Source organism: Dromiciops gliroides, chromosome 4 (genome assembly GCF_019393635.1).
Source record: "Dromiciops gliroides isolate mDroGli1 chromosome 4, mDroGli1.pri, whole genome shotgun sequence".
NCBI classification, from domain to species: Eukaryota; Metazoa; Chordata; class Mammalia; order Microbiotheria; family Microbiotheriidae; genus Dromiciops; species Dromiciops gliroides.
Genome location: NC_057864.1, coordinates 421,499,667 through 421,513,037, shown reverse-complemented (window position 1 = coordinate 421,513,037; position 13,371 = coordinate 421,499,667). Strand labels below are relative to the sequence as shown.

Genomic DNA, 13,371 nt, shown 5'->3' with positions numbered 1-13,371 from the left:
GCAAGAACTCATTGCTTTGGTGTTGAGTAATACTGTCAGGTGACTTGGCATAATTGGGGTATTGTTCTGTGTTCTTCTCAAGCTAGGTACTGGGTTAAGAGCATGGGAAATGTTTAACTCTGGTATATTTGAGAATATTGTCCAACACAATGGGCTATTTCCTTAACTTTTTGTGTACATTCACTCTGCCTTCAATTGAAATGGTTGGTAGATTCAGTAAAAACCACTTAAAAAACAAACAAACTCTGCTACCTCATTAGAATGTATCTACTTCTAGATTGACTCATTAATTGTATTTCTCTTGTCACTTTTTAATCTGTACTGAAATGTCTCCCCTGTAAACTCTGAAGCACTAGTGCTTCTTGGGTGCTAATAAAGCTAGGGGAATAGGGGGAAAATGCTAAGCCCACATGGGAATAGTCTGAGTCATGGGGCATATTAAAAGAGCATTTACTGATCAATTAGTCATAGTCATACAGTGTCACATGCATAGAATCCCATAATATGAATCAGAAAAGACCTCAGAGGCCACCTAGAATGACTGTACATGCCTGAGAGGCATCTTCAGCATCCCAATTTTACATAAAGACTTCTAGTCACTGAGAGATGATGTCTTTAAAAACAGATCAATATTACCAAAAATGGCTAAGTGAAAGAAAATGTTGATCTTGTGATACAATCATACTATAAAGTCAGCCAAGACCTATTCTTGCTCATGTGGAACATTGGAAAGTCAGATGCCTGGCAGGCAAGAATCCTGAACAAAATGTATCAGGGCACTAACTTCATCCAGGAATTGAAAAATCAATAATTCGAATGATTGAATCTGTCCATAACTTGTTTGATTGTCTGCCCCCTCTTGCCACTCCCCCACCTCAAATGAATGATCGGATATTTGGAATGAAAGTTCACCAAGCTATACTTTGTTTTCAGGGTGTTTGGTGTTTGTGAAAATAACGGGGTTCCATCAGGATTTTAATCAGCATCCTTTCTACTGTGGGTTCTTCTCTTTCTATTCAGTTGGGTTCTCTTTTGATGGATTGCCTTTGAGTCATTCACAGGGGAGGTAACAGTATATTTCTATCACTCAGTGTGACTGTTGGCAGCGAAGAACAAACAGTAGCCATCCTCAGGACAACATTTTCCCATTCTTTGTTCATAGTCTTACTGTGCCCATACCAAAAGGATAACTCCTGATTAAATTTGGGTAATTCGGCCAGCACCAAAAATGAATTTAGTAATTTAGAACTATGCCTCAGTGTCTCCCAGGGGATGGGTTTCGATGATTGTCTGTCCTACCCTCAAGGTGGTTTTGTTGGCTCAGGCTCTTGGGAGAATGAATTTTTGTGGGAGGAGTCATCCCTTTGTTCTTGCCTAGAAAAGGGAACCTCTTCAACCCCCTTAGATTCTTTCCCCACACACTGCAAGTGCAGTGAAGCTTAAAGCAAACCTAGGGTCTGGGGAAGGGATCTTGCCAGTTTCTCCCTGTCTGTCTTGGGGGGTAAATACATGTGAACTGCATGCACTCAGCCACACAAAAGGGGAGGGTTTCTAAGCGCTTTGCCTCTTAGAGGGAAAACAACATTGCTGATGTGGCCCCTGCAGTTGGGGGTAGGTGCAGTAAAAAGCTAAATATAAATCAAGATAAGGAAGCTGAAAACCTCTCTTTTGTGACCTTCCTTTAACCCCAAGTTATTCAGGTAGTACAGAAAATGGAATAGCCTTCCCCAATGTGTGTTTATTTTTTTCTGTTGGGGTCCCACCTCTTGGCCAAATCTAATCAGATGAAATTTAGTCAGGATAATTGTGAAGTCCTAAAAGGTGGTTCAAGAAATTGGCTTCACAAGTATAGGGGAGAGCAAATTCCATATGAAAAGGTCTGGAAATTTTAGTGAACAGCAAATTCAATAAGAGTTGATAGTGTGATGTGGTAGTGAAAAAAACAAATACAATCTTAGCCCATGTGAAAAGTGGAATAGCATTCAGGTCTAGGGAGGTGATAATAGTTTTGGGTGCTCTGTACCAGTGAGGCAACATTTTAAGGACACTGTCAAAACATCCAGGTCGGACAACCATAGATGAGTGAAATGCCTTAAGTTCATGATATATGATATGCGGTTGAAGAACATGAGAATATTTAGCCTACAACACAAAAGACTTAGGGGCATATGACAAGTATCTTCTAGGATCTGAAGAACTATCACATAAAAGAAAGATTAGGTTTGTTTTGTTTGGATCCAGAGGGTAGAACTTGGGTAGAAGATGCAAAGAAGTGAATTTATACTTAATTTAAGAAAAAAAAAATCTGACAATTAGAACTATCCAGAAAGGTAATGGGCTTCCTTGAGATGTCTTGGGTTTCACCTTCACTTGAGGTTTTCAAGGAAAGGCTATGTGACTACTTGTTTGATATTTTCTAAAGGGAATTCTTGTCCAGATATGGACTGAAATAAACAACCTTGAAAGTCTCTTCTGGGGCAGCTAGATGGTGCAGTGGATAGAGCACCGGCCCTGGAGTCAGGAGGACCTGAGTTGAAATCTGGACTCAGACACTTAACACTTCTTAACTCTTCTTTTTTTTTTTTTTTTTAGTGAGGCAATTGGGGTTAAGTGACTTGCCCAGGGTCACACAGCTAGCAAGTGTTAAGTAAGTGTCTGAGGCCAGATTTGAACTCAGGTACTCCTGACTCCAGGGCCGGTACTTTATCCACTCCACCACCTAGCTGCCCCAAGAAAGTCTCTTCTAATGAACTTTGTGTGGGCTCTCCCTACCAGTCTTCTGTAGGTTCTACCTTGTATCCATTAGGAAACTAGGTGGCACAGAAGATAGAATGTTGGATGCAGAATCAGGAAGAACTGAGTTCAAATCCTGCTTCAGACATTTTCTAGATATGTGATCCTGGGTAAGGTACTAAAGCACTCAGCCTCAGTTTCCCCATCTGGAACATGGGGATAATAGTAATAATAATAGCATCTAGCTTACAGGTTTGTTGTGAGAATGAAATGAGATAATGTAGGCAAAGTGCTTCACAAACCTTAAAAAAAAACTCACACTTTATAAATGCTGTTGTTATTGTTATTGTTTTTATTATTATTTTTCTTATTATTGATCTCTTATCCTATTGTCCCATTCACACCACATAACAGTCTTTGGTCCTCTTTTTTTTCAAAAACAAACAAACAAATGCTTTTTTTGTTTTTCTTAGCTTTCTTAACCAACTTCAAAACATTCTGAGGTTTAATATATTGAAATAGAACCTTGCCATGCCTAATTTTCCAGGACCTGCAATTGTTTTCATCTTAAGCACATGTGTAGCCCATATCCATACTCTGAGGTATCTGTATCCCAACTCCAGCTCCCACTGATGACTTAGGTCCATAGAGCTTGGCTGGTCACATTCTTACCCACCCACCTACCTACCTACCTGGGGTTCGAAGGGTACTCACTGGTAATTCTGTTGTGTCCTTGGCTTCAGTTTCCACAAGTTTTCTGTCTCCCCAAGTGTATCAGGTGAGAATCAGTTAGCCAGCATCAAATCGGAATTTTTTAGAAAATTTACTAGTATGAAACATTCTGATAACTACAAAATTTACTGAGAACTGACTGATTCCCTTTACCCAGGCAGATGAATTGCCTGGGACTGACTGTCTTGGTCATTTCCAGACTCTTGACAGATTTATGGACCTACCCCACCTTCCCCCTAGCAATTTATCCCCTCCCAATGTTTCCCTACCTTACTCCTCGGACTTTAGGATTATTATGTGAAAGAGTCCATCTACATTAAGTAGTTTCTATTTAGAGTTGTTAGGGTCTATACTTAACTTAGAGCAGTTCTGTTGTCTCTTTTGTTAAAGGTTCATTTACATGTGACTCTGGAGCAATCTTTTGGATCCCTTTTTGTTCTGTGATGGCATAAAAACCCTGTCCTCTGTTCCCATCTTTGGGTATTCCTAGCTTCCGAGCTTTGTGATAACACAAACTATAGTTCCTCTGCCCTGATTAAAGACCTAATTTCTCCTATATTGATTGTCTTCTTAATTTCCAGGTTAACAATTCTTTTCCAAAATCTGTGACACATTCTCTCACAGATGACTTGCAAATTCATGAAGCGTTCCATATTTTGGAAGGCAGCTAGGTGGCACAGTGGATAGAATGCTGGCCCTGGAGTCAAGAAGACCTGAGTTCAAATCTCACCTCAGATAATTACTAGCCCTGTGACACTGGACAAGTCACTTAACCCCAATTGCCTAAAAATAACCCATCCAGGATGATCTCCAGTTGTCCAGATCTATATTTCACCACTGGACCCAGAGTGCTCTGCTCCTGAGGAGACAGTGAGGTTTTTGACTTTGCACACCCCTCCCTTACTTAAATGCAATTCAGTGCAAGTCATGACATCACCCTGATATCATGGTGCTCTTTGAGAATGAAAGACAAACAACTACAACATATAGAGTTCCAGGGAAAACAGGCTCAGGCTTAAAAAGTCTATGTGACAAAGGGGTAACTCACAGCTAGCTCTTGGATGCTGGAAGTCCTTTTCTTCTATTCATAGGGTGTTCAAGACGTTACCCTTTAAACATGGTGAATATATCTAGTTTATTCTTGGTTCCCAATGCTGGAGAACCATTTCACTAGGGAAGATGAGAAATTAACATCCTCTGGACAAAGACCCAGTGATGGTCACTGGATGGGGTGGAGAAAGGAAAAGTGGAATTATTCCAGTCTAAAGCCTTATAGCACTCAGTTCAAGGCTCTTGGATGATTGACTAAAAGAATTTCTTATCTAATTAAAACATTCAGATTAAAAATGGGATATAGTGTTTTTTCTACCACACCCTAGGAATTGTGTCTTTTTAAAATTCAAATTGGTTGCATAAATTCCCTATGCATTTCTCTTATTTCTCTTTAAATAGCATCCCTATTAAATAACATTTTTCTCTTTAAAGAACATCTTTTCCCTCTTCTTTGTTATTGTTTCTTTTGCAGTATTCACATGTTAATTTGTAAGTTCTTCCCATTCCTCTGGGACTGACTTCTCTCTAGAATCTCCTAGTTGGGGGCAGCTAGGTGGTGCGATGGATAAAAGCATGGCCCTGGATTCAGGAGGACCTGAGTTCAAATCCAACTTCAGACACTTGACTGAAGCTGCGTGACCTTGACCAAGTCACTTCCAAAAAACAAACAAAAACACCAAAACAAAACAAAATTGAAAAAAGGGGAAAAAATTGTACAAAAAGAATCTCCTAGTTCATATCATCCAATGTAGCCTTTCTCTGAGTCTACTAATTTGTGTGGATTAGCATAGTGCTTGGTACATTTTAGGAATTTAACAAATCCTTCTTTTCCATTCACTCCCTTCCTCCCCTCTCTTCTCCCTCTTTTCTTCACTTTCTATCTACAAGTTTCTCGGTCAAGACCCAGCATAGTAGTGAGTCCACAGGCTGTACTTAACAAATATTTCATGATGACTTCAAGACCAAACCCCAAATTAGCTTTATTCAGAAGGTCTTCTTAAATGACTTAAGATTAAACAATTTTAATTACTTTAAGATTCCCTTTCCTCTAAATTTCTTCTATATTTACAAATGTATTCGGTGCCACACCATTTTGTACATTAATTTAATCATCATTAAAAACAAACAAAAAAATTCCAAAGGTGAATAGAATTTCTGTCCTCAAGGAACTTACAATTTATTAGAAAAAATAAGGCATGCATAGAATTAACTTTGATACAAAATATAGAGTATGAAAATTGTCAAAATACATCATAAAATACTATGACTGGGGCAGCTGGGTGGCGCAGTGGATAGAGCACCGGCCCTGGAGTCAGGAGTACCTGAGTTCAAATCCGGCCTCGGACACTTAACACTTACTGGCTGTGTGACCCTGGGCAAGTCACTTAACCCCAATTGCCTCACTTAAAAAAAAAAAAAAGTAAAAAAAAAAATACTATGACTGATTTATAAGCCACTGAAAAGTGAGGATAGTCTTCCAATCTTAGAGGGCCAATGGGACACAACAAAAAGAATGGAGGATTTGGAGAATTTGGAACCCAGGTTTGAATCCTGGCTGTGCTATGTATTACTTATGTGATGTTAGGAAAGTCCTTTAATTTTTTTGTGGGATTCAGTTTCCTAATATGTAAAATATGGATGATGGATTAAATGGCCACTATGACCCCTTCCAGTTCTAGATCTTTTAGCCTATGAACTCATATGAATATAGTTCTTTATAGTTCGAAAAGCACTTTCCTTAAAACAATTCTATGGGAGTGGCTAATATAACAAAAAAGGAAAGTGTCGGATGCTGAAGGGGATATAGGAAAACTGGGATACTAATCCATTGTTGGTGAAGTTGTCAGTGGATCCAACCACTCTGGAGAGCAATATGGAACTATGCCCAAAGGGCCCTTTGATCCAGCAATACCACTGCTAGGTTTATATCCCAAAGACATCCCCAAAAGAGAAAAAGACCTATTTGTGCAAAAATAATTGTAGTAGCTCTTTTTGTGGTGGCTAAGAATTGGAAATCACAGGAGTGCCCATCAATTGGGGAATGGCTGAACAAGCTGTGGTATATGATGGTAATGGAATATTATTGTGCTTTAAGAAATGACAAGCAGGATGATTTCAGAAAAGCCTGGAAAGACTTACATGAACTAATGTATAGTGAAGTGAGTAGAACCTGGAGAATGTTGTACATAGAGACAGCAATATTGTTTGATGAAGAACTGTGAATGACAACTATTCTTAGCAATATAATGATCCAAGACAATCCAAAAGGGCTAATGATGAAACATACTATCCACCTCCAAAGAAAGAACTGATATTGATGGAACACAGACTGAAGCATGCTATTTTTCACTTTCATTCTTTCTTTTTTGTTCTTTTATTCAAGTTTTCTTATACACAATGACTCATATGGTAATGTTTTACATTTACAAAAACCAACAACAACAATTCTGTGGGTTGTTCTGTAGTTGCTACGCAATGTATTCTCTCTCTTTTCTAGATGAGACAATCCAAACTCTAAAAGGCAAAGCGACTTGCATCAGATCATAGACCTAAGAAATGGTTTAACTAAGTCCTGAATCATGCAGGGGACGCAATGCAGAATTTTGAGAAATTAAATTACAGTCAGAAAGGAAAGAGAAAGGACAAGAGGGAGGGGAGTGGAGGGGAAAGAAGGATTCATTAAGTACCAGCACTAGGCTCAACATTTTACAATTATCTCATTTGATCCTCAAAACAACCTTGGGAGCTCGGTGCTGTTATTACTCCTGTTTTACAGATGAGGAAACTGAGGTAAACAGAAGTTAAGTGACTTACTCAAGGTCCCACATCTAGTGTGAGTCCAGACCATAAGGAACTCCCTTCTGGGTTGTTGGGTTGTTTTTTGGTTTTGTTTTTTTTTGGCGAGGCAATTGGGGTTAAGTGACTTGCCCAGGGTCACACAGCCAGTAAGTGTCAAGTGTCTGAGGCTGGATTTGAACTCAGATCCTCCTGACTCCAGGGCTGGTGCTCTATCCACTGCGCCACCTAGCTGCCCTTGGATTCAGGAGTACCTGAGTTCAAATCCGGCCTCAGACACTTGACACTTACTAGCTGTGTGACCCTGGGCAAGTCACTTAACCCTCATTTCCCTGCCAAAAAAAAAAGTACTAGGAACTCCCTTCTTCTAGGCCTGGCTCTCTATCTTACCACCCACCTGCTTATTTCTATATAATGTGTTGGAAGGAAAACTAATAATTTGATTTTAATCCTGCTATTTGACTGACAAAATGCCCAACATTAGAATTTCAAAACATTCAGATTTGTGGTTAGATTTTTCCATTTTCAAACAAAAACAGCCAAACACGCACTCACCTATATATAATTTCCACCTACTTCTCATTCTAAATGTCTATCCATTCTCACATCAGCGCCTTTTTACATCCCTTGGCCCAGAGGCCAGGTTAACCTACCCATTACTTTCATTCCCTGCTTCTGTACACATGGAGAACGCTAATTCACATATAAACAAAGAGCTTGTCTTGTTTTTTCCCCTTTTGCCCATGTTGCTCAAATCCAGAAAAAAAGCAAAACCAACCAAACGAACAAACAAAAAAATCATGTTGGGAAAGGAACAAAAGCTTCTTTGTCAATATAAGAACATACCTTCAAATGATCTGAATTTTGGCCATGATTAGCCTTAATAACACAGCACTCACCCTCTTCCACTAATGTATTTATTTATATAAGTGTGGTGATTTAGACATACAGTATCCCCATCTATTTATGCATATCTCTGATAGGCTAATGTTTATCTATTTTGTCTTCCCTATATGTTGTAAGGTACTAAGAATAAAGCTTTCATTTTCTTTATGCTATGTCACATTCCAGCAATATTTAGTATAGCACCATGCACACAATGGGCAGTTAATAGCTTTCTGCTCAAATGAGATAATGTATAGAAAGCCTTCGACACTTTTAAAGTGCTATATAAACGTCAGTTATTATTATTATTGTTGTTGTTGCTATTATTAGTTAGTAATGATAGCAATAACTAAAAATCCCATTTTTCCCCAGCAGTTTAATGCTTCCTCTAACTCTAAACCTACAATCTAAGTGAACATTGGATAGATTAATTGTGAACTTGTAACTGGATTTCATTTCATTGGACATTGGCTTATAATAATAATAACTGACATTTATCTAGCACTTTAAAGTTTGGAGGCCACTTTAGATATATTAGTTCATTTGAACCTCACAAGAACTCTAAAGTAAATAAGAATAGGGACTGATCTTGTGATTTCATTGATGTAGAGAACTCCTGAATGGAAAAAAAAAACCTCCCCCTCTGAATGTAGGTCAGCCTTTGTTCTGAAATTGATAGGTTTAGAGAATTACTTAGAGCACTGACATGTGAAATGACTTGTCCAGGGCCTCATATTCATCATGTCCAAAGTAGGACTTGGACCAGCTTTCCTCAATCCCGAGGCCAGTTCTCTATTTACTATGCTACACTTCTTCTCGTAAAGTAGACACTACAAACACGATGCTCCTCATTTTAGAGATGGGGCTCCTGGGGCTCAGGCAAAAAAGGCTAGTCCAGAGTCACAAAGGTAACATGTCAGAGGCAGGATCCCCACTTAGATGTACCCTTATGCTTCTTCCCCATCTCCATGCCAGGCTATTTCTTCTTCTTCTTTTTTTTTTCAGGGCAATGAGGGTTAAGTGACTTGCCCAGGGTCACACAGCTAGTAAGTGTCAAGTGTCCGAGGTCAGATTTGAACTCAGGTCCTCCTGAATCCAGGGCTGGTGCTTTATCCATTGTGTTACCTAGCTGCTCCAGGGGTATTTCTTCTTGAAGAGGAATTATCATAAAAGAATTTGGCTCCTATTTCACAACCTCCAGGAAATTTGGGGGCTGCAAGGTTTCAAATAAATGCAAATGATATATATCAGAAAAGCAAGACACCCACATTTTAATATGTGTGTATTCATGTAAGAAAGAGAGTTGTACAGAAAGAGCCATATAAAAGTCTTGCCCCCCCCCCAAACAATAAGCATATACAAATCCTTCAGGAAAAATACTGCTGTAATGCTGTTCTTTTACTTAATCACATATTGACAATATCTGTATTCCTAGATAAATGCAAAAGGCTTTCAAATTTATAAATAGTATATTTTCCCCACTTCCAAAAGCCCTGGCTATGAATTCACAAAAGCAAGACCCCTCACCGTTAAGGATTTAACTACCATTATTCAGGCACCATGGAGGTAGCAGTACAACATTCAAACATGATGTCCTGTGGAGACCAACCATTCTACTCAGAATATGGGTATTTTATATGTTTTCCCTTTCATGAAATGGATCAATTTCTTTTTTTTTTTTCCTTTTTTAATATCCCTAATGGTTGAGTCTTCAAGATTCGGAAAGTGCTGAGTATGACCCTTGACATTATTTATACCAAGGACAACACAACTTTTAAAGAACTATGTTTTGATTCCTCCAGAGGTCTGTGATCTCACAGGTGTGTGCATTTCTCCAAGGATCCCCACCCACCTGTTCCTTCCTACCAAGTTTGACTCTTTTGTCTTCCCATAAATCTGCCATAGGAGGCCTTCACTCAGATCTCTAAAAGAACTATACAAGTTAGAAATGGGAGTTGGAGTACAGGGGGAATAGGGTCATAAGCACATCTAAAATTGATCTCCTTACCTGTGTGGGATTATTGGCAAAAAGCAGTTTTTATTGTGAACAGGGTATAATATCCTTTACAGTCATCTTCAAACTATTATTTACATCATCTACTTTGTACTTAATGCAAAGGAAATAACACCCCTTAAACTTGATTCCAAAGTGTTATCTAAAATATCCAGTGATATTCTAATTTTCCCAAACCTTTTTTTTTTTAATTTTTAATTTTTTTTTTAATTTTTAGTGAGGCAATTGGGGTTAAGTGACTTGCCCAGGGTCACACAGCTAGTGTTAAGTGTCTGAGGCCGGATTTGAACTCAGGTACTCCTGACTCCAGGGCTGGTGCTCTATCCACTGCGCCACCTAGCTGCCCCCTTCCCAAACCTTTTTTAATGAATCAATCAAAAATATTTATTAATCATCTACTATGTGCCAGGCATAAGTGTAAAAATAGAAGAAAAAAAAGAAAGAAAAACAATACCTATTTTCAAGGAGATTCTAGCCTCTTGGGGCTTGGGGACATGGGGGTAGAAGACAGGAGAGGCAACCTCTACATATATAAATATATACGGAATAGGGGCAGCTACGTGGCGTAATGGATAGAGCACCGGCCCTGGAGTCAGGAGGACCTGAGTTCAAATCCAGCCTCAGACACTTAACACTTACCAGCTGTGTGACCCTGGGCAAGTCACTTAACCCCAATTACCTCACCAACATGAATATATATATATATATATATATGGATAAGAAAACAAAAACAAAAAACCAGGAATAGAGTTTACTTTGTACTTAAATTCTTACATTTCATGCTCAGTCTAAAGGACATTTTTAATAGCTAATTTAGCATCCTTAAAACCTAATGTTTTAAGGAAAGAAAACTACACTTTTTAACAATTTATTTTTCCCTATTTGGCACAACTAAAATGAAGACTATATGAAGCAATCCTACATTTCCACATCTCAGAAATTGGTATACTATTTAGTGAAAAGGTTCAAGGAACAATGTCAAGTATTCCAGGGAAACCATTCCTATAAGATCTGTTAGGAAGACATGAAATAGTTTATATTAATATGTCTTTTTCTCAGCTGAAAACATTTGAAATGGATAAAGAGTGTAGCACTCCATTGATCCATTTAAAGATTAACCTTTTTAAACTGCAAAGATTTGTTACTTACTTGTTCTTATTCAAAGTCCATTTGTGTTCAGCACCAGGGAAAGTTTGATGATTGAATATATGTAATTGCAGTATAGAGGAAGATCTAAAAATAACTCAGAGGATCAACTAAGTTTTTCAGTAGCTAATTATTAATGTGTATCTTAAATCAGTATCTTAAATACAGATGAAAACTAGTTATAACGATCTCATTAGTGCCTTATTAAGGTAATCTATTTTAGTATGTGTCAGGTGAATTCAGATGGAAATGGACTCCTTAACATATTTAAGAGTTGTTGCTGATCATTTGTTTTGTTAAAGATATACCATGACTAATTAATTGTTGTGAAAATAGTAAATTGAAAAGAGGAACAATGTAATACACTCCTTAAAATACCACCTCATCTTGTAGCATGTTTCTACATATGTAATACTTGACATATTGGGTTGATTGGTTTCAAGGGAAGTTACCTACAAGAGGTGTGAACAGGATGATGATGGTAAATGTTTAACAACTGGCTCTCAGGGAAAACACAGACCATACTTTAAAGTTTAATTTGCTTTATTAACATTTTTTCCATCACTTTTGTAAATCTAGAAAAGTATCACAACACTAAAAACAAGCCATGATATTTTGGTATTTGCCAACTTCTGAGGTGCAAATTCTTGCATTGAAAATTAAATAATCGCCTTTCTGTCCAACATCTTACCTTGGAGGTGGCAGCAACAGGAGTTCCTGGAGCCTCACCATGCCTTCCAAGGATGATAAGAAGAAGAAAGATGCCGGCAAGCCGGCCAAAAAGGACAAGGACCCCGTGAACAAGTCTGGGGGCAAAGCTAAGAAGAAGAAGTGGTCCAAGGGAAAAGTGCGAGACAAGCTCAACAATCTGGTTCTGTTTGACAAAGCAACGTATGACAAACTCTGCAAGGAGGTCCCCAACTATAAACTCATCACCCCTGCAGTGGTCTCAGAAAGACTGAAGATTTGGGGTTCTCTAGCCCGGGCAGCCCTCTAAGAATTGCTTAGTAAAGGTCTGATTAAGCTGGTTTCCAAACACAGAGCACAAGTGATATATACTAGAAACACCAAGGGTGGAGATGCTCCAGCTGCTGAAGATGCATGAAATGGTTCAACATTTTTGTGTACATCTTCAAAAATAAACTTATTGGACTTAAAAAAAAAAGAAAATTAAACAATCACTCAAGCTATGGTTCGAGTTGGTTCCAACATGCTCGTGGACATGAACACGTAGGCAATTGAGGGTAAGGAGACAGAATAAGGAACAAATGTATTAGTCCATAGGTCTTTCCTGAATGGAAAGTCAAACTGGGATTTGTCCTCAGCATTCGAAACTTGGGTTTCCCAAATAACAAAGATTATTTATTCACTACTGACAGAATGTATCACTCTTTTTCAAATGCCAGGGGTAGTAGAAAAATATGAAATTATTGTAGGGTTTAAAATTTCACTTAAGAAACCTGAAAGCATCTTGAATTTATTTTATATATACTTATGTGTGGAAGTGTTATCACCCCATAAAATATAAGCTCCTTAACATTAGGGACCAATTCATTTTTGACTTTGCAGCACTAACACAATTCCTGGTGGGCTATATGCTTACTAAATGATTGTTGATTGATCACAGATTGAAAAATAATTTTAGAAGCAGCAATAAACTGTCCAATTCACCACCTGTTGCATGTTCTGAATTGTGCTAGGCACTCTACTATATTATGTATGGTCTTATTTAGCCATCTACCAGGAAACCAGTACCTATGTAGACATCTTGCCATTTCTCTGCCAACATGCACACATAACCCTACCACCCTGAGTTACACCATTTATTCTTGTTCTAGGAACACCAATCAAATCAACACTATCATTGTGACTAGAAAAGATGTGAAAAGCCACTACAGGATCCTGGGGTTTCACTTGTAATCCCTGTGATTCCCCGGTCTAAAATGCTCTTCCCTGGCCACCACCCCTACTGAATTTGTTACATTTGTTGTCTTTTTCTGTTCAAATGTAAG

At 38.3% G+C, this 13,371-nt stretch overlaps 1 protein-coding gene and 1 pseudogene across 1 annotated transcript in view; both read left to right on the top strand.

Moving 5' to 3' along the window:
* The window catches only part of DPYD (dihydropyrimidine dehydrogenase), a 1,058,206-nt gene that overhangs the window by 794,845 nt on the left and 249,990 nt on the right, over positions 1 to 13,371 (top strand).
* Positions 11,723 to 12,791, top strand: LOC122725539 (annotated as a pseudogene).